The sequence below is a fragment of the Euprymna scolopes genome, chromosome 6 (genome assembly GCF_053919585.1).
Source record: "Euprymna scolopes isolate OS-2025 chromosome 6, ASM5391958v1, whole genome shotgun sequence".
Lineage (NCBI taxonomy): Eukaryota > Metazoa > Mollusca > Cephalopoda > Sepiida > Sepiolidae > Euprymna > Euprymna scolopes.
Genome location: NC_136487.1, coordinates 11,225,602 through 11,247,202, shown reverse-complemented (window position 1 = coordinate 11,247,202; position 21,601 = coordinate 11,225,602). Strand labels below are relative to the sequence as shown.

General features: G+C 35.1%; 1 protein-coding gene across 4 annotated transcripts in view; it reads right to left on the bottom strand.

Moving 5' to 3' along the window:
* Positions 1-21,601, bottom strand: part of LOC145277506 (alpha-galactosidase MYORG-like) — a 305,939-nt gene that overhangs the window by 142,156 nt on the left and 142,182 nt on the right. The window lies entirely within an intron of this gene.

Genomic DNA, 21,601 nt, shown 5'->3' with positions numbered 1-21,601 from the left:
ACAAGTAAGTCAAAGATCTTACTTGAAAACAAAATAAGTTAAGCAGAGGGAATATGGTAAAGAAAAAGGTAATTACACATGAATGGATAGTCTGGTGGAAGATAAAAAATCCAGTGACGGTAAAATCCAAATGTAAAACTTCAAGAAAGTTAAAAGAATTTCCATTTGTACAAGTAAAATCCAAGGAAATCCCGTAATTGGAAGAAGATGGTCCATAATAATCCAAAGGCAGAACTCCATGGAATGATTCACAAACATGTGTACAAGGAAAAAAAAAAAATATTTATAAAAGAAAAATAAGATGTGCTTTTCACTCTACTTCCGAGACATAACTATAAATAAAACATATATATAGAGAGAGCAACCGTTAGAAGCTTGGACAGTCGTTTGGGCGATCGGGTTTCAATCCTGGCTTGAGGTAGTTACTTGTCTAGCCGCCTATATATATATATATATATATATATATATATATATATATATATGTGTGTGTGTGTGTGTGTGTGTGTGTGTGTGTGTGCTTGCGTGTATATATATATATATATATATATATATATATATATATATATATATATAAAGAACTTTTTCCTGTGTCTATGTCTGTGAGCTTGTTCCCTATGGGCTCCAAAGCAACTGGGCCGATTTTTATGAATTTCACACGAAGATACTTTCTGTGCCTGGCAGTGTTCTTAGATAGATTTTGTATCAGAATACTTTCGATAAGTATCGATAAGCGATAATCGAAATAATCAGATGAAAGAAAGAACAGGTGATTTCACCAAAGTTAACACCTTATGCAGCCTAGCATCAGTGTATTTGAGAAGTTTTATGATCGCATAATTCATAGGTATTTTGATATGACAGGAGCGCGTTCGAAATGAATGTTTCTGTTTAAAGCACAATTTCACCATGATACTTTTTCATTTTAAACGTTTATTCAAGCAATTAAAAAAAATGATGAAGTCCACAGTAGTTTCTCCATTGAGCAATGTAGACTACAACGTATTGTATACTAAACTTCGTATCGGTGCACCGCGATGGGCCCCAAGCAGAGGAGGCACTTAATTTGGTTGAAAAATAGACGATTTCACCGATTTCAATGACAATAAAATATGGTTTCACCGATTTCAATGACAATAAAATATGGGAGTGTAAAACATTCGTTGATCAGCATTCGATCGCCGGCAACGTTGAGTCTTCCTGCTAGTGTGTGTATTTATATGTCGCTACACATTCATATGCATGTTTCAGTCTGACAGTTACAAGTAATTAGAGACCTCTTCAGGCAATATTGCTTGTATAAACGTAAAGCCTTAATATATATATATATATATATATATATATATATATATATATATATATATATATATATATAAGGAAGTATATTTGGTAAAAAAAAAGAGGAAAAAGTGCTCACTATGTTAGTAGAGATAAATATGTTTTTATTATTTCAACCTCGGGGATTTCGACTTAAATCATTACAAGTTGTTTCAACAAACAGTTCAATAAATTAACCTGCCGATCTCGTCAGACGATCTAAGCCAAAATAAATTAGAATGAAAAAGACTCTTAAATTACATATGGGTATCAAAAAAATAACAGTTGAAGTGCTGGATAGAGAGGGGAGAGTGAGAAGTGAGAGAAAAGAAAAGGGGTGAGGGGAGAAATATAGATGATATTTATAGTTAGAATTGAAATTTAAAATTAAGAATAGAAGGAAAGAAATTAAAATGAATTAAAATGAAGAGAGGAGATTATTTGTTACACACACGCGCAGACACAAAGATATATATATATATATATTATAATATAAAGCTGGACGTCTGTGTGTGTGTCTGGTCACGAATAGGCTCCTATATGGTTGACTATTATAGAAAACTGATAACATATAATGATAGAAGATGTATCGAGACACAGGAATGGGTATGTTTGATCTGGCATAATGACGATAATTGTGGGGTCTGCGTACGCGCCTAGTCCACAAAGTATGGAAATAAAAAATAAAAACGTTTAAAAGTGTTTTTGATATAGATGTACATAAGAATACTTTGATAAGTATGTTTTAACTTAAATAGGGATGGTATAATAACATTGTGGGGTCTGCTTTCGCGCCTGGCCTCCATAGAATGGAAATAGGCACAAACTTTAATAAATACTTTTCATATCTATCTGCGTATGTATACTTTGATAATTACGCTTCAGTTTGCAGAAATATGGTATAATAAAATTATGGGGTGTTCGTTCGCGCCAGACCTCCATAGAATGGAAATATGTCACAAAGTTTAACAAGATTTTTTAATATAGATCCACAGAATATTGTGATAAGTGTTTCAGTGTGAACAGATATGGTATAATAAATTATAGGGTTTATCTATTTTATTTTTACTTTCATCATATTTTGCTTTGGTTTTGATACTCCCAAATTCGAAGCTATCTCTTTACAACTCTTCCTTTTCATAACCTATCATACTTTCATAAATTAGAGTCCATTTTCTGGAGGCTGTTTTTGAACCCAATCAACGACGGGTACTTTTGCTAGTATATATATATATATATATATATATATATATATATATATATATATATATATATACATATATATATGTATATATATGTATATATATATATATATATATATATATAAGTGAAAGTGTATGTGTGTGTGTGTGTGTGTGTGTGTGTGTGTGTGTGTCTGTCTGTCTGTCTGTGTACATTTCCCTACAAGATATCTCTGTCAATTTTCAGTTTACTGACTGAAATTTGATATACAGGGTACTGAGATTTGGGAACATCTTAGTAATCGGTTTTCAGACAAAAATTTGGCTGTTAAGGGGTCAAAGTTCAACGATTTGACCTTTGAGAACTCTACCAAACTCTTCCGACAATTTGGGGTCTAAACACTTGAAATTTTAGATATAGGTTCCTTTGACATGGATCTAACTTAATAACTTTATTTCAACCCAAAACAATAAATGTTAAGGGGTAATAATAGGGGTCAAAATTTTAAAAATTGACCTTTTTTTAACAGCTATTTCGCCATATCATGGCTCTTCAGTGTAACTAGACATGAGAGTGTTTCAAGTTAAGAGTCAAGACCTGACCGCGTGTAGAAAAGTCAGCAAATTTTAGTGTACGCCGTCCCACTGACCACCCAATGGTAATGCTTCTGTATTCGTCTATTTATCGTTTACTAAGAAAACTCTATTTGAATTACGAAGGTTAATGCTATATGCTAAGTGGAAACCGTTACTTATCCTGTCAGAGAGCTCAACCGACAAAATGTGGGAGCAAATATATTATCAGCCACATATATCGACAAAATAATAAGTTTTTACTACTCACCTGGGCCAGTTTGCCCCGACGATAATTCCGTGAAGATCCATGTTTGCTGTTTGCACCCTTTTTTTTTTTTTTTTTTATTCCGGCAAATTTAGAAATCAACGCGCGGATGTGTAAAGGTCATGGTGTACAATTGAGCATGGCTTTAACGTAAGCCTATGCAGTCTTGTTGTTGTTGTTGTTGCTGTTATTATTATTATTATTATTATTATTATTATTATTATTATTATTATTATTATTATTATTATTATTATCCAATGTAAGAAAGTTGTCTTTCATCAGCCGACCGCTGGAAGGTTTTCCCTTCGTACGTTTGCACACAACGTCTATAATAACGAGATTTTTTTGTGTGCACAGACATCGTGCCCGACGGCCGAACTTTTTTTTTTTTTTTCACAATCTGCCTTTATCCATGTCTGAACAGCTTGTGAGCAGTGTATATATATATATATATATATATATATATATATATATATATATATATATATATATATATATATATATATATATATATATATATATACAATAAATAATATATATATGTATGCATGTGTATGTGTATATATGTATATATATATATATATATATATATATATATATATATATTGTAATATATATACATAAACACAGACATATAAAAAACACACACACAACCACACACACACACATACATATATATGTATGTATATATATATATATATATATGTGTGTGTGTGTGTGTGTGTGTGTGTGTGTGTGTAAACGCGCAAAATTTGTCAAGTTTTTGTCAAGTTTTGTCGGTCAATACATATACATATATGTGTGGGGGGGGGGGTAATGACCGATAAAACTAACTTGACAAATTTTACGCGTCTCGTTTTTCTTTTTGGTTTACTTAAACCTTTTTTTTTTCTTCTAGAAATTTTGTCTTTTTTTTCTTTTCCGTCTTTCTTGTCTCCCTTTCTTTTTTCTTTTGTTTTTCTTTTACTTTTTTTTACTCGTGCTTTATTTATTATATTTTTTCTTACTACTTTCTCTTCTATTCCCTCCTTTTTTTCCTTTTTTTCCTTCTTCTTTTGCTGTTTTTAATTAATTTACCCTTTCCTCCGTTTTTTTCTTTCTTTTCTTCTTTCTCTTAATATTACTTATGCCATTTTACTTTTCTTTTTTTTTGTTTTTTTCCTCTCTTTTTAGACATGTCCTCGTAACACCATTGGAGTCTTCGTCCGTCTGTTATCTGTCCATGTTGTATCTGCCTTCCCACGAGGGAAAGCCAAGTTAGACACGAGGTCGATTTTTAATAAGTAAAAATTTAGCTCCCCTCCCCACCGCACACTAGGGCTAACGTTGGAGTGGGTCAAAACTTTGAAGTCATCGGTATTCGTTATGAAATTAATTATCACAATATCTGTAATAAACCCGAATATATATATATATATATATATATATATATATATATATATATATATATATATATATATATATATATATATATATGCATAAAAATCAAGAACAAATCCAAGTTTATAAACAATAAAAATAAACAGTCAAATTATATAGGAGTTCATGGCATAACGGTTAACGTGCCGGATTGAGTTTACACATGGCCAGGAGTTCGATTCCTAGGCACAGTCAAGCTACGCTGAAGAGAGACCTTGAAACATGCATATATTGTTTAAATAATAATAATAATAATAATAATAATAATAATAATAGTCCGGCACGTTAACCGTTACGCTATGAACTCCTAGATAATTTTACTGTCTCCAAGGCCAAATATGGAAGAACTAGATACTTTTAATTCATATGCAAAACTAGGAAAACAAATGATTGAAATATTTCATGGCTGTAAAAAGTGCCAAAAATAAGCTCTGATTAATGGATGAGTCCTTAATAATGTCAAATAGCCTACTACATAATTCAGGTCATTAGCTTTCCAACGAGCCTTCATTTAAATTCTGATCAATAGTTGCCGAGATTTCGAACTTACAAAATTTACAAAAAAGATGGTATAACCATACTCCTTTAAATTTGTTCTTTTTTTTTGTGTGTGTATTGATATTCTTATTAAAATCCTTTTTTCTGTTTATTTAAAAAGAAAATACAATTTTCTTATATATGTGTCGTTGAATTGCATCCATCTTTTAAACATTCATTTTAATTAATTCCGTATTAGTTTTTTCGGTTTTCTTATGGGATGATCATCTTTAGTTAACTATTACGTGCAATTATATCTATGCAGATATTCTAGATGATTACGTGATATTATAGTAAGAAGGTTACATATACACTATCCTTTCTATATATATATATATATATATATATATATATATATATATATATATATATATATATATATTTATGTATGCGTATATATATTTGTTTACAAAAATTTACCTACCAAACTCCTCTGTCAGTTTTTGGTCTACAGGCATCAAATTTAATATATAGAAACTTTATATTTAGATTTTAGCGGGGGAAAATCAGTGCAAAAGTGTGTAAATTAAAAAAAAATAGAATTTGTCAGGTGAAGGTCGAGCGACGGCATTACGAATATGCATACGTAACCTTTTTTTTTACACAGGCATCACCACATTATCAAGGCCAAGAGGCCACTCAAGGATAAGGGTTAAAGAGTGTACAGTAGAAATTGGACAATATAGTAATCATTAGTAATGATAATTACGTAAATTTGATAACTTATATGGAACGGCTCATCAAGAACTTATTTACGTTAGACTTGAACACAACCATATTGTAGTCAGCCGGAAAGCAGGAAAACGGAAGACAATTCCACAGGCGTGCACTTCTAAGAAAGAAGCTTTGTTCATGGAATCTACGTTTAGGTTTAGGCACAGATACAGAGGGGGTGGAATTATTGATAGTGTTTTCAGCTAGACGAGTGTTTCTTGTGAACGTTTGGCGAGGGGAGACCATATACTTAAGCTCAGTCGAACACTTTCCATGAAAGTAACGATACATCAGAGACAAACTCGCAACATCTCTTCTGTGACATAGAGGTTGCAGGGGAGAGAAAAGGACACATCCTACGAGGCTACGAAGTCTATTTTGAACTCTATCAAGGCAGGACGAGTCCTTTCTAGCAGCTCCTGTCCAGATGTGGCAACAGTATTCCATCCTTGGACGTACCTGTCTCTTATATAGATAGAGAATTGCATCAGCAGTGAGATATCTAACGGATCGATAGAAAGATCCCACCATTTTTCCAGCGGCATTGGCAACAGATTTGATGTACGTGTTCCATTTAAGATCAGGAGTAATGGTCAAGCCCAGAAGCTTGTCAAAACTTGAGGCCTCCTGAAGACGAGAGCCATTCATTTCAATTGATGCTAGATGTGGATCAGAGCGTTGATGATGTAGAGAGAGAAGCTTGGTTTTAGATGCATTAAAAGTAACTAGCCACCACTTTCCCCAATGTACTACGTGCTCAAGATCAGAGGAGAGAGAATTGGAGAGAACTTTGACGTTTACTGTCTTAGATGTGCTACCATAAATGGTAGTGTCGTTAGCATAACAAAAACGTCGCAGCCCAACGTTGGCCGTGGAAGAGAGAGAGAGAGAGAGAGAGAGAGAGAGAGAGAGAGGGGGGGGCAGACAGACAGACAGACAGACAGAAAGAGAGTGAGAGAGATGTTACGTTTATGTTAAATGGTCGACTGAGCTTTAATTATATGCCCCACCCCCTCGCATCCTGTAAAACTTTCGAAACAAATACTTCTCTATCTACAACAACCGGCAACAATTTACTTCATTTTCTCTTTGTACCTAAAACTAAACGAAAATTCCATGAACAGAGTTTATTTCCTGAAACTACCCGTCTGGGAAACACAATAGCGTGGGGATGCTTCCCAGCTTATTATATCATGGTCGTTTCCAAGTCTAATGTAAATAAGTTCTTGTTGTGCCGTCCTCTTATATAATTAAACCATACATAAGTTTCACCATGACTGATCACCACAGTATTGTTTCATTGTTTAGCAAACACTCATTTACTCTTATCCTAGGATGGCTCCCGGGACTTGATAAGGGCTGACCCTCTCCTCTCACTCCAAAGTGAAAAAATATTTCTATCGCATTTTCCACATATTTATTCATTAGCAGCTGCATTTATGTTGACCAAATGTTGGAAACATGAAACTGTATCCGTGTAAAAATGACGAAAATATTTTCGACAGGATTCGAACCCGGTATAATCGATTCTGTCAGTCGCGACGGTATTAATGTGGTTAATCACGCACCCCAGAACAATAGTTTGTAGAGTTGATTACGGTCATCGCCATGAACAATATCCATGAAGATAATCCTCTAAATGAAAAATGTTTGGCTACTTCATAATTTTTTCTCGTAATTTGATATGTAGCTTTACACTCGAGGCAGAGTTCTTTTGATTATAGAAAACGAAAAAAACGCACCCTTTTTTTGTTTTATCAAAAAAGACTGGCGGGAATTCGGATAAGGGGTCAAGATAAGGCAATTACAAAGGCAAGCATTGTTTTAGCGTTAGTGTAAAATGGATACCTTATCGTCGTTTCATTAATTTTTTACTTGATTACAGAATGAAAGACACATATGGCCAAGCGCACACACACACGCAAATACACACACACACACACACACAATATATATATATATATAGAGAGAGAGAGAGAGAGAGTAAGTTAGAAAAATATATATGGCAATTAAGCTACACAGAATATACCGCGTTCACTTCACACTAGGATTCGTCAGGCCTATGCTCTACCTAGCTCTACCTGTGTATTGAGCACTGTTGAAGTAAATACTTAAAGTTTACGCATAAATTTATACTTTCGTATATTAATTTATGTGATTAAATGAAGTAGTCATATGTATATATGAAGTAGACACACACACACACACACACACACACACACACACACACACACATATATTAGTGATATAACACTTGCAAAAATTTTCTCGATTCTGATACAATAATAGATTCTGTTTCTGTTCTAAATTATCGATTACGATTCTTTTAAATCTCTAAATATTTAGCGGTAAAGTTGTTTATTATTATTATTATTATTATTATTATTATTATTATTATTATTATTATTATTATTATTTATTATTATTATTATTATTATTATTACTATTATTATTATTATTTATTATTATTATTATTATTATTATTATTATTATTACTATTATTATTATTATTATTATTATTATTATTATTATTGACTTACCGTAAAGTCTATCTATCTATATCAGAGAGGCGGTAGCACTCTCTATATAGGGATGGCCCGTACACGCCTATATACGCCTACAAAACAAAACTATCCAAATCTCAACTAAAATCAACTTATAAGTTTCAAAAAGCACATATTCTTACAGAGAAGCGTCTTACGAATCCAGCGAGTGTCAGAACGTCGGTTAAAATGTCAAAAGAGAGCAAAAGAAAAAGGGTACAAAAATGGCTAATTGTTCTTCTTTCTTCTTTCTTCTTCTGCTTTCTTCTTTCTTTTGAGACGATGTATCTCGGTGTACGAACGGTCTCTGACAACAGTTCAAGCATCAATCGACTGCTCTTTACACGGAGAAGTGCAGTGACCCATCGCTTTTTAGCTAACTCCATAATTAAATAAGATTACGTGTAATAACAAGTTTTAAACACTATATACCCAATGTAGACAGACCACTTCGAACACGGAACTTCTCTCAAAAGGGACAGCTCCAAATAATACACCGGATGCTCACAGACGTTCCAGTTTGCCAGTGGCCTATATTTCTTGGACGCTGAATATTTGAGGTTTTTTCTTTAAACAGTAACCCACCAGCGTTAATGAAACCACGAAATCTTTATCTCAGTTGATCAAAATTGTTATAAGAGTAACCTATCAGCAAGTACGACGTCAAAAAACAATGTTATAAAAACAAATAATTCTTCAGATTTTGGACTGTAAAATATGTACAAAATGTCAATGCTGTGACCAGGATTCGAACCTAGGTTAGCACGGCCAAAACGTGGGGTCCTAACCTCTAGACGATCACGGCTAACACTGACGTCTGTCGCTCTTGGCAGAAAGACACATGACTACTGTCAAACTATTGAAAAATAAGGAGGAAACTTGAAATTCGCACGCATGCGCAAAAATACACTATAGCAACCATTGTTAAATGCAGCTGAATCTCTCCGCTCGCTAAGAAAAGTAGCTCAGACCAGTTCTTCTAAGAACTCACCAAACGCCAAAGGAAATAAGTTAAATTAACCGCAAAAGAAACTGCAAGAAAGTCATCTTCTAAGAACTCACTGGAAGCTGACTAAAAAGAATCAAAATCCAAGCCCTAGCCACAAAAATAACTAGATATTGTGGCTACTATACACAATCTACTAATAAAAACAAGTAAGTTTTCTAAAATAAACTACAATAAATTAACCAAGTAACCTCACACTGTCACTGATTAGGACTTCATATAAAGATAACAACTACACTATTGGTGTATATACCGTTCCACACTTTAACTATTGGTGACGGGGCAGTATCTCAATTCTACGAGAGTTGTCTTGCTATAAGATAAGTGATATTATAGTAAGATACACATAAGTGTTATATGTTTACATTTAATAAAAAATGCCAAAGTCAGCACGTAGTAAAAAAGCTCAGAGAAATATAGACTATGAAAAAAACAAAGTCAAGGTATTATCTGAGCAAAAAGAATGCTATCAGAAAAATGCTGAAATAATAAAAATTAAGTATCATGCAAATCCTGAGGCAAAGAAGGCTGCCTCACGTGCTGACTCAAAAGCACGGTATAACAGGGATCCCGAGGGGAAAAACTGCCTCACGTGCTCTTTATATCAAAGAACCAGAAAAAAAGAAGGCTGCCTCACGTGCTGACTCAAAAGCACAGTATAACAGGGATTATGAGGAGAAAAAAGCTGCCTCACGTGCTCTTTATAACAAAAAACCAGAAAAAAAGAAGGCTGCCTCACGTGCTCTTTATAACAAAGAACCAGAAAAAAAGGAGGCTGCCTCACGTGCTGACTCAAAAGCACGGTATAACAGGGATTCCGAGGGAAAAAAGCTGCCTCACGTGCTCTTTATAACAAAGAACCAGAAAAAAAGAAGGCTGTCTCACGTGCTGACTCAAAAGCATGGTATAACAGGGATCCCAAGGGGAAAAAAGCTGCCTCATGCACAAACTATTATAAATATAAATATCAAAAACTGCCAAATCTTTGCCAAAACGCCAAAGAATGAACCAAAAAAAATTTAATAGTGAAGGTATGAACATTTTAGAACTTTATAATACTCTAACTGTTTTATCAGAGAGGCGGTAGCACTCTCTATGTAATATAGAACCGATGGAGGACCAAGAGGCAACTCCTAAGGCCCAAAACCCAAAGACCTAAAACCCAGCAGGAAGCGACTAGCTACTAATGGAGGCGGCAATGAGCCGCCTCCTAAAAAAGACAATACTATCATGAATGTAAGTTTAAAAATAAGACTGTAAGTAAAAATACTAATTAACAAGAATAAAAAAGCATTGGAAATGCAAAAGGATATAGGGATGGTATGCCAAAAAGTATACAAACAAGATAGCTATGAATGGCTAGGCATATGGAAATAGAATTGCATCCAAAGTATAGCCCTATAGCTTTTTACAACCGTAATGATGGCACGGAATGAAGATTGGAGAAAAGCTATAGGGCTATACTTTGGATGCAATTCTATTTCCATGTGCCTAGCCATTCATAGCTATCTTGTTTGTATACTTTTTGGCATACCATCCCTATATCCTTTCGCATTTCCAATGCTTTTTTATTCTTGTATCTATAAAAGTGAACGTGTCTGTGTATCTGTGTGTCTGTGTATCTGTGTGTCTGTGTACATTTCCCTACGCAATAACTCTGTCAATTTTCAGTCTACAGAATTTAAATTTGATATACAGGGTACTGAGATGTGGGAAAATCTTTGTAATCCGTTTTCGGCCAGAAATGTAGCTATTAAGGGGTCAAAGTTCAACGATTTGACCTTTGAGAACTCTATCAAACTCCTCCGACAATTTTGGGTCTACACACTTGAAATTTTAGATATATGTTCCTTGGACTTAATAACTTGATTGGAGCCTAAAACAATAAATTTTAAGGGGTCATAATAGGGGTCAAAGTTTTAAAAAATTTGACCTCTGCGATCTCTTCCAAATTACTCAGACAATTTCCAGTCTAAATATTTGAAATTTTGCATAAAGGGTATTCAGAGATAGGGCAAGCTTTTTCATCAGTTTGGGTCGAAAACTTTTAGTTACCAATATATAAATGTATGTATGTATGTATGTATGTATGTTTGCATGTCTATTTGCATGTTTGCCTGAAACTTTCAATAGAGGCGACGGATTTTACCCAGATCAGTATTGTTTTAAAGTTCGACCTTTCATACGACAAATATCGAAAAATTGGCTACAAACATTAATATCTTCCCCTTTAACTAGGCACTTTTCTACGGGGGGGGTTCACTTTTTTCGCCGATATTTTTGAAAGTTATCTTCTCCTTTAGATTGTCTAGCCTTACTTTAAAAAAAATGTCGCTTCCGGTTTGGCGGTGGTCATCAGAGTATAACCCTTAGGTTTTACCCCGGGGTTTCCTCCTTTGCGGTACGGGTTCCTACTACCACTTTTTTTTTTTTTTTTTTGCTGAACATACACATCCAAACACCCGGGCAACGCCGGGCTGAAATGCTAGTATATATAAATTATGCATATATCTCCGCAAAATGTAAAAATGCTCTTATAGGGATGATCTATAGATTTTAGTTTTACTGATAGTTTAAAATCAATGAATATTTATCTTGCTGTTAATAGTACCATCATAGAACAATTAAGTTATAAAAACTACAAGAATCGATTTTGGCATGGGAAAATATGCACAGACTTCCCGATGCTCCCAAAGTTCTGATTTTTTCAACTCCTGATTCCGATTCCGATTAATCGTCTTAACACTATCGATCGTGCGACTGGGTGATTGATTAGTACGGTTATTTCTACACTGACGATTACGTCAGGATGAAACGTATACATACGTAGACAATTAAGCAGTTATTATTAAATAATTAGCTCTAAGCAGCTCCCGGCTGAGCCCTTTTAATAATAAATAATAATAGTTTGATCCATGTCCAAGGAACATACATCTAAAATTTCGAGTTTTTAGACCCAAAATTGGCTGAGGAGTTTGGTAGAGTTTTTGAAGGTCAAATCGTCGAACTTTTACACCTTGACAGCCAAATTTCTGGCCGAAAACCGATTAAAAAGATTTAAATCTCGAGTCTTTAGACTCGAAATTGACTGAGTAATTGTGTAGGGAAATGTACACACACACAGAGAAATTTTCACAGATATATATATATATATATATATATATATATACATATATATATATATATATATATATATATATATATATATATATATATATATATATATATAATGTTTTTAACTGTTTTTCAAAGTGATTTTTAACATGTTTTATCAACTACTTTCTACTATATATATATATATATATATATATATTATTATTATTATTATTATTATTATTATTAAAGGGTTCAGCCGGAAGGTGGTTACAACTAATTAGTTAATAATAAATGTTTAATTGTCTACGTATGTATACGTTTAATCCTGACGCAATCGTTAGTGTAGAAATAACCGCACAAACCAGTCGCACGATCGAATTCCGAAACAATTAATTTTTAAATATATAATCGCTAATAATCACTAAATAAAGAACATTTACCCATAATGCTTTTTTATTGAAACATTTCAACATAAGCGGCAGCCCTGCAGTTTTAACAGCGCTCGGCGACCACGGTTCGCCAAATTGTTGAACGATGGCAATGCTGGGAAGACAAGTAACTACGGTAGTTTCCTGTTGCTTTCTGTCTTGATTCGGAGGTGCACCCCCCCCACACACCCTCCATGAGTTAAATGCGCTCTCAGATACCAACCTGGAAATTTGTATGACTCGGCGCGGTATATACAGCGCCAAGCTTTCTCCAATGGTCACCCATCTGGTACTAGCCAGGCTCATTGTTACTTAACTTCAGTGATCTGGCGAGAATCGGTGTGCCAACGTGATTGTGTCGCATAAACATTTAAGATTTGAAAAAAAAAAAATATTTTACTTACTAGCAAGACCTGTGGAAATTCCTCGCAGCATCATTCATTTTATTGCATTTTCACCCCAAACAAGATACAGTGTCACTTTGATATAGGGGGGGGGCTACTATCTGGGATATAATTGCAGGGATACTAGGTAAGGAGTTGAGTAGCAAGATGCCCGTTCACATAACACTTGAACTTCTACATGTCAGTACAGTCGACGAAGCAGGAGCCCGGAAGGCAATTCCAAAGTTTAGCAGTTCTGGGGAAGAAACTATTAGAGTAGAAAACTTTCTTACATCTGTGGATCTTTACTGTGTAGGGGTGGGATATTGCTGCTTGTCGGGTTTGTCGGGGGTGTTTACTTTGAAGAGGTGCAAGGGCATGTAGTTCGTCGAAGCATCCACCATTAAAATACTTGTAAAACAGGCAGAGGGGCGCAATATTTCGTCGATGGGACAGAGGTTGAAGCTTGGATGATAGTTCAGAACCTATCAGGTTGGCGACTCTCTTTTCAACCCTGTCCAGGAGCGAGAGACTAGTAACAGATACACTAGCCTAAATGTGAGAACAATAATCCATACATGGGCGAATGGTGGCCTTATAGAGGTAGAGGATACTTTCAGGCGTAAGGAACTTTCTAGCACGGTAGAGAGAGCCAACCTTCCTCGCAGCAGCCGCAGCAATACCCTCGATATATTTGTTCCAACTCATGTTCCCTGTGAACGTTAAGCCGAGAAGTTTGAACGAAGTATTTTCAGGTAATGTATCATTAGCCATAGCTATTGGTGCTTGAGAAGGTTTCTTGTAATTATTAAAGGAAATAAGCTTAGTCTTGGCGGCATTGATTTTTACAATCCATTTTTTGTTCCCATTCCAGTACAGACTGGAGGTCGTTCTCTAGGATTTCCGTGCCATTTCCTTAGATATGTGTTCATTCGTTTTCTCCTCATGCCTGCTATAGAGCATCGTGTCGTCAAAAAATATACCGATAGAGACAATTTTATCAGGGAGGTCATTTATGAATATCAGAAATAATAAAGGTTCATGGATCGATCCTTGAAGTACACCCGCATTCATATCATATTGTTTAGCTGTACTACCATCGAGAATACCTGGATCCTTTCCTTATTTAAGAAGGATGTAACTATTAAGTATTCGTGCAGTAATACCATTGGATCTGATTTTCATGAGTAGACTCTCATGCCATACTCTGTCAAAATGCTTATCCTGCCTTGATAGAGTTCAAAATAGACTTCGTAACCTCGTAGGGGATGTCCTTTTCTCTTCCCTGCAACCTCTTTTCTCATAGAAGAGATGTTGCGAGTTTGTCTCGGCTTTATCGTTATTTTCATGGCAAGTACTCGGCTGAGCTCCAATCTATGGTCCCCACCTCGCCAAACTTTCACAAGAAACACCCGTTTAGCAGAAAATACTATCATTAATTTCCCCCACTCTTTATCTGTGTCTGAACCTAAAGGTAGATTCCATGAACAAAGCTTCTTTCTTAGAACTGCACGCCTGTGGAATTGTCTTCCGTTTTCCTGCTTTCCAGCTGACTACAATATAGTTGTCTTCAAGTCTAACGTAAACAAGTTTTTGATGAACACTCCACATAAGTTAACAAATTTACCGAATTTCCATTATTAACGATTACTACTGTACACGCTTTAAACGTTATCCTCGAGTGGCCTCTTGGCCTTGATAAGTGGTGATGTCTATGTAAAAAAATGGTATATACGTTCTGAGATTACAGTTCGGATATATGCAGTAGAACTGGCTTGCCTAAATCCATATATAATACATACTGATGGGTATTCTGAGGACGTTCAGCGTGAATGGAGACCCCACGATATTATTGTAGCCCTTTTGTTAAAACTGGAAAAGTATTTATCTAAGAAATCTTATTAGTGTTAGAATATATCTTGTTATTACGGTTTATCTCTAATATCCTTATAGGAGTCTGTGACATATTTCCATTTTATGGACACTTGGCGCAAACTGAAACCCCACAATATCATTATACCATCTTTAGACAGAACAGATACTACTCTTGGATCTTTGCCAGAAAACCAAGAAGGTATATTTTAGTTTCACGTACGGCCCAAAAGCGACATGATATATTTCTTCATTAATTTTTCTTTTACATTGCGTCTTCCGTGATCGGGAGATCCTATTTATTAAAAAGGAGGATAGAAGGTGATAACATACGACAAACATTAAATTAGCGTATCTGTGTACTAATTTAATGTTCGTAGTATATTGTCACCTTATACCCTCCTTTTTAATGAATAGGACATTTCGATCAAATCTATATATCTGTAAAAGTGAAAATGTATGTTTGTGTGTGTGCCTGTCTGTGTACATTCTCTACGCAATAACTCTGTCAATTTTCGGTCTACACACTCGAGGTTTGACATAAGGAGTATTGAGATTTGGGAAAATCTTTTTAATCGATTTTCAGCCAGAACTTTCGCTGTCAAGGGGTTAAAGTTCAACGATTTGACCTTTGAGAACTCTACCAAACTCCTCCGACAATTTTGGGCATAAACACTTGAAATTTTAAATATAAGTTACTTGGACATGGATCTAACTTAATAACTTGATTTGAATCCAAAACAATGAACGTTAAGGGGTCAAAATTGGGTTCATTTAAAAAAAAAATTGACCTCTGCAGTCTCTACCAAATTACTCAACTAATTTTTGATCTAAACATTTGAAATTTTACATAAAGGGTATTCAGACATAGGGCAACCTTTTTAATCGTTTTTTTTCTGAAAATTTGGCTTACAAAGGGTCAAAGTTCAAAAGTTTTTACCTTTGCGGTCTCTAGCAAACTATTCAGCAAATTTTGATTTTAAACATTTGAAATTTTACATAAAGGGTATTCAGACATGCAGCAAGCTTTTTTAATCAATTTTTGGGTGAAAATTTGGCTGGCAAGAGGTCAAAGTTTACAGAATTTACCTTTTATGACTCTACCAAACTCCTCCGCCAATTTTGCGTTTAAACACTTGAAATTTTAGATGTACGTTACTTGGACATGGGTCAAAAATTTTAATTTAATTTGAGTTCAAAACAAATATTAAAGGGTCCAAATTTGGGGCCAAGGTTTAAAACAAATCGACGTCTGCGGTCTCTACCAACTTTTCTCTATGGTGGCTAAGGAAACCTATTATATAGAAAGGCATTATTGTACATATTCACACTTTTTAATATATAAGTTATGAGCAGTACATAGAGCCCGAGCAAAGCTGGACGGAACTGCTAGTAATTTGTAATCTGGAAATCGTGACACACGTACGTACGTTAAAGGTATTGCGTTATTAATTTATGATACAACTTACTGACAATACTTTGGCAATCCATTATTTCTATTTTTTTCTTTTTACTTTTAAATTAAACAATAAAGTAAAAACTTTGAGAATTTTGCTATAAAAGAATCATGAAAAAAGAAATCTAAAGGGAACTTCATGTCTTATGTAGCGTTTATCTCCCTTAGTTTTGATTGTTCCTAAAGTCACATTCTTCCATTGTGTCGAAAAGCAACTAATATAACCATGGAGCAAAAGGGGGGAAAAGCCAGCCACTTAACCATCTCGGCCACGAAGGAGAGGAATTGATAAGCATGTGTTCAGTTAAGGTTTATAAACTGAAATATACAGGTGCGAGGAAGTGGCGTGATATTTGACCTAGCGTTGCGCTGCAAGCCAGCCGTCCCATCATTTGCTTTTCGAAGACGCGGCGAGCTGGTAAAAGTCGGGCAAATTAAATACACACTCGACCCCCGTTGTTAAGTCGTAGATATTATCATTTAGACGTGATATAAAAAAATTTAAGAAGGAGCGAACCCCCCTCCCCCGAGAAGGCCTCGGAAAAAAGCCTTTTGCAGACATACACAAAAAGCGAACATACATACATACATACATACATACATACATACATACACACATTTTCGCTTTTATATATATGGATTATTCGAATTACTGTTTTCATCTTAAGTGCTATTTTCACAATGTTTCGGACAATGTAACCTCCAACCTTCCTCGGGTACACCTTGTCATGGATATTTCTACCTAACTTTAAAATCTGTGCAGAATTGCGTAATGGATAAAATACTAAGTAAAATTCAGTTCTAAGCGACACAGTACGTGATACTAAAAATACAATTACGAATTACTTAAATCTTCTATCCAGTTATGGTTGACGGAACAAGAGCATGCTACCGCGTGTATTGAATAAAGAGGTCCATTCGAAATCCTGTGCAGATTTTTGGAGTTCGACAAAATACACATGAGGAAGGTCGGGGATTACATCGGCCGAAATGTTGTGAAAATAACACTTAAAATGAGAACAGCAGTCCGAATAATCCAAATCAATGCAACAAACTTCAGTTTAAACGACAATCAAAAATTTAGAAAATATCAAAACCATTCAAGAAAACTTTCAGAGATAAAAAAGATTTTCAAAAAAGTTTTTTTTTATATCGATGAGTCATCATTTATCAACACTGAAAACCACTTGATCGTAAGCGTTAACGGCATATGAGGTCGGTGTATGATAAATGTTTGTTCCTTTTACAATATAGTTAGCGCTTATCAAGGTCTGGATAAGAATTAATCGGATGAGCTAATTTATTTTATAGGACAGTTCATCAATAACTTATTTACGTTGAACTTGAAAACGACCATGTTATAGTCAGTTGAGAAGCAGCTGCGTAGTATTGTGTTCCACAAACGGGCATTTCTGGGAAAAACGCTTTGCTAATGGAATTTTCGTTTAGTTTTAGGCACATAAATAATAATGGTTGTAGCTAGTTGGGTGTTTGTCACAAATTCTTTACAAGAAAAACCGGAAATAGAGAGAGAAGGACATGCTGTAGTCCCCAGGGAAGCAAAGTTGGGGCAATATGTTCCACAGATGGGAAATTGGAAATACACTCTGTTTATGAAAATCTCATTTGATGTTGGGCACACGTTTGAAAAAAGGCAAGTTGTTCTTGTCTTACTGAAAGTTAGATGAGATCTTGATAAGAAATTTTTACAAGGAGATTGAAACTTAGTCGAATGCTTTCCATAAAAATAAAAAAAAAAGAGTAGAAAAAGACTTATAATGTTTGTTGTGTAAGAAAGCGGTTGTGGAAAACTGAAGATATCATCCCTTACTAGATGGCAACGTCGATTTTGAACTTTGTCACAACAAGAAATAGTGCTCTTAGCAGACCCCCCCCCCAGATATGGTAGCAGTTTGCCAACTTGGAACATATGTGACGTTTATTTAAGTAGAGGATTGCACCGGTATGCGGTACTTTCTGCCGCGGTATAATCATCATGTATGTGTGTTGTGTGGTTTGGATTCTTCGGACTATTGTTCTCATCTGGACATGAGCATTGGAGATTCAGAGGGTGTCTATCTAATGCGCAACAGAGACTCAGCATTCCTATCTCGTCGCGGTTAACAACCACCTGAAGAAAGCCAGAGGATAGGTGGCCGAAACGTATTAAACAGAACAACGGAGATGAGGATAACAGTCCACAAGTAAATGTACAAATTACTCACCTCAAAGGAATAAAATAAAAAATGGATAGATAGAGAGATAGACGGAGAGAAGCATTGTTTTCTCACAAAAGAACACACGCAAGAAAATACAAAAAAATCTTCATTAATTTTCCACAAAAAAAAACGAGATGGCCTAATATGAAACTAGAATCACTTTAACAGATTTGAGCTGATTTTGATTCCATGAACAATCATGTACCATCGTGTCTCTGTATTATTTTGATGATCATAATAGATCTATACTCTTACAATTTTATTTTGTGTGTGTGTGTGTGTGTGTGTGTGTATTGATATTCATATTAAACCACCCTTTTTCTATCTATTTAAAAAGAAAATACAGCTTTGTTATATATGGATCGTCGAATTGCATTCATCTGCAAAAGATCTAGCTAATTTACATATTGTTTTAAACATTAATTCCCTTTTATTCTATTTTCGGTTTTCTTATGAGATTAGCATCTTTAGTTAACTATTACGTGTAATTATATTCATACAGATATTCTACATGATTTATACTCGTGTAATATTTGCGTAAAAGTGTTATACTAAACACAAACCTCTTTCTATATATATTTATGCATGCACATATATATATGAAATTTATTACTGTGAGTCCAGAATGAGTTTACATATTGTTTCAGCTAGAGGAAGATCCTCAAAGAGAGGAAATATCCAACTAGCATCGTCAGAATTCATGAGTCCATCTATGAATTCTGACGATGCTAGTTGGATATTTCCTCTCTTTGAGGATCTTCCTCTAGCTGAAACAATATGTAAACTCATTCTGGACTCACAGTAATAAATTTCTTATATACTGCTCTGGCTACACATTGAGCACTCTAGTCCGTTTTTTTCACCACTGGTATATATATATATATATATATATATATATATATATATATATATATATATATATATATATATATATTTGTTAAAAGATTTTGCCTCCCAAACTCCTCTGTCAGTTTTTGGTCTATAAACCTGAAACTTAATATATAGGGTATTCGAACCCATGCAAAACTTTATATTTGAGTTTTAGCCGAGGAAAATCTGTGAAAAAGTGTGAAAATTAAAGAAATAGAATTCACCAGGTAAAGGTCGAAAGACGGCATTACGAATATGCATGCGTAACGAAATAGCTATTGGTTCATGTTTTAATTTTTAGCCTTGCTGCAAAGTGTCTTCATAGCTCAGGCATTAACGTAAAAAAAGTAAATTGTAAGCAATGCAATATGGTTTCCGTTCTGCAAGATCTACAGCAGATGTGCTAACGGTTATATCTCATAGGATTAGTGAATCTCTCGACAAAGGCTTCCTTTCTAGGGCATTTGCTCCTGTATATATCAAAGGCCTTCGATAAGGTATGGCATAAAGGCCTACTTCACAAGATTTCCAGCTACGGTATAACTGGAAATGTTTTCTCAATTATTAAATCATTTCTCTCTGATAGGCTCATAAGAGTAGTGGTTGATGGGCAGAAATCAGAGGCACACAGTATTAATGCTGGAGTCCCTCAGGGGTCCATCCTGGACCTAATTCTCTTCCTGATCTATATCAATGATCTCCCAAAACACATACTTAAATCATTCATTGACATCTATGCTGATGACACGACCATCTATGGCAACACATCAAAGGTCGTAAAGTTCTCTCTGATTCTCTCTCCTCTGATTTTGAGCGTGTGGTACAGTGGGGGAAGAGGTGGCTGGTTACTTTTAATGCATCTAGAACTAAGCTTCTATCTTTACATCATCAACGCTCTGATCTCCATCTGGCATCAATTGTAATGGATGGATCTCGTCTAGGGGAGGTTCCATATTTTGACAAGCTTCTGAGCTTGACCTTTACTCCTGATCTGAAATGGAACACGTACATCAAGTCTGTTGCCAAGGTCGCTGGAAAAATGGTAGGATTCCTCTACCGCTCCAGAAGATATCTCACTGCTGATGCAATTCTCTATCTATATAAAAGCTAGGTACGTCCATGGATGGAGTACTGCTGCCACATCTGGGAAGGAGTTGCTAAAAATAACCTATCCTGCCTTGACAGAGTACAAAATAGACTTCGTGGCTTAGTGGGGGATGCTCTTTTCTCTTCCCTGCAGCCTCTCTCCCACAGAAGAGACGTCACGAGCCTGTCTTTGTTTGATCGTTATTTCCATAGTAAGTGCTCGTCTGAGCTCCAATTTCTGGTCCCCCTCGCCAATATTTCACGAGAAACACCCATCTAACTGAAACAACTATCAATAATTTTCCCCATTCTTTATCTGTGCCTAAATCCAAGCGTAGATTCCATGAACAAGGCTCCTTTCTTAGAAGTGCGTGCCTGTGGAACTCTGTTCTGTTTGCCTGTTTCCCACCTGGCTACAACTTGGACGTCTTCCAGTCCAACATAAACAAATTCCTGATAAATCCCCATTTAATAAGACACGTTATCAAATCTCGATTACTAACGATTACAACGATATTATCCCATTGATTACTGTACACGCAATAACCCTTATCCCCGAGTGGCTTCCGGGCCTTGATAAGTGGTGACTACCATGTAAAAAAAAAAAAAACTAAACGTTTTGGTTTCGATTCTCAG